The following is a 1958-nucleotide window of genomic DNA, read 5'->3' on the forward strand; positions in this document are numbered from 1 at the left end:
AAGTAACTGAGTTACTTTTGATAAAAGTAACTACTAATGTAACTAAGTTACTAATTTAAAGTAACTTACCCCACACTGGAATTAATGCATGTCAATGGTTTATGTGGCTTTCCTGTTTTCTGACCTGATTGTAGACTCAGCAGTGTAGACATCCCTGGTCAGACCCTCCAGGTGGATCTCCGGGTCCTGGTCCTCTGTTCCTTTGTCCAGGCGGATGCTGACTGTCAGTTCTCTCTGCAGAGCCTTCAGCTTTTCCATGTCAGCCTGTGACAGCTGACTAATGCAGGGGTCAGAGATGGTTTTCTGTGCCTGCTCAGTCCGAATCTGCTCAATAATCATCTTCTTGGCCTGACTCGCTGCCTGCAGCATCAGACAAATGTATGTTAATAACGGAGATTTAAAGACAATAATTTTATTTTTATTCTACTGAGTGCACTGAAATTATATCTTCTTGACAACAAGACCAGCAGTTACTTCAACATGGTGTCTCTGAATATAGTATTGGTTGCTCAGAGACAAGCAAAGATTTTGGCTTTCATCAGAATCAGAATACTTTATTGATACCTAGGGGAAATTATCTTTATACATGATCTATATTTACGATGGTAGTAAACCTCACTGTGATGAAAGACTTGATGAAGCTGAACTCTGAAGGAACTGTGGATTCATTCTCTAACAATGTTTTCTGAACTTTCGACCAAACAAGGAAATCTATTTCTCTGCTGCTTTGTTATTTATGCTAAACTAGCCTCGAGCTCTGCATTACACATGTAGGAAGATCTGAGATCAATATTATTAACAGGAAGCGACTGTGTGTAATAATATATTTATACATGACTTCTGTAGGTTTGTAACTGCTCTGTTGTCTCATTTTAACTGATAAAGAGAATATTTAAAGAAAGGGTTCATTGTAAAATGCACCGACTTCTGTCTAGAAACCAAAACCAAGGAAAATCATAAAGTGAATGAATTTGTACCTTGTGGTTATCGGCACACAGCTGAAGCACTATGGGCTCAAACTCCTCCCTCTTCAAGACCAAGTCAGAAGCACTGATTTTTTCTGCTCAGAGCCCAAAAAACAAAGTTAGAGTATGAAATGGCTCAAAATTACACTGTGTTGTATTATAGCAAAGACGTTTTGTGGTCAGATCGGATGTTACGTGGATTAACAAGGTTTGTGTCAGGTGTTAAGAAACCAGAACACTGATTAGAAGGCAGAAGTGGGCAAGGGATGAGAACAGCACCCTTGAAGAGCATGTGGGACATGTGGAACCTTTGATACCCAACATCCAGCCTGATGGCAAAATAACTAGTAGCTCAGTGTTCCAACAAGGAACCAGGCGAGATGTCTTCCCCCCCACATGAGATTGGGTACCAAGTGTAAATTCCGGTTCTTTGGATTCTTAGGGCCAAGAAAGACACGGCTCAAAAGTGGTCTTTTTACTTTAAAAATTTATCTTTATTTTACATATCCGGATATGGAGACCTTAGCACACAGCACACAACCAAAGGTCTGAAGCACAAACGGAAGCCTAGGTATTTATATACTTGCTCTCTAGTGTGCATCAAACAGCCTAGTTGGTTTCACTTTCACTTCATTCTAGCTGCAAAAGCATGCAGTTTCTTGTCAGCAACAGACTGGAGAGATGTAATTGGACTTTAACAAACAGAGAGAAGGTAATCAGAACTGAGGGGATTGTACTGGCAGCAGGCACCACTGAAAAATTTAGAGACAGCTACAAGTACCTGGGAATCCCACAGGCAAGTGGGAACCATGAGGAGGCTGCTAGGAAAGTCACAACTAGGGATGGGTACCGGTATCGGTTCTGACATAAACGGTAGTAACCAGTCCGAAAAGCAGCGCACATTTTTTGTGCTTTATTTCGGTGCTTTTTTTACCTGAGCTGTGATACACTTTGGATTCTAGCCAATCATTTTATGTTTCCGAGGATAGTAGG

Source organism: Pundamilia nyererei, unplaced genomic scaffold (assembly GCF_000239375.1).
Source record: "Pundamilia nyererei isolate P.nyererei 1_Seehausen unplaced genomic scaffold, PunNye1.0 scaffold00422, whole genome shotgun sequence".
Classification (NCBI taxonomy): domain Eukaryota; kingdom Metazoa; phylum Chordata; class Actinopteri; order Cichliformes; family Cichlidae; genus Pundamilia; species Pundamilia nyererei.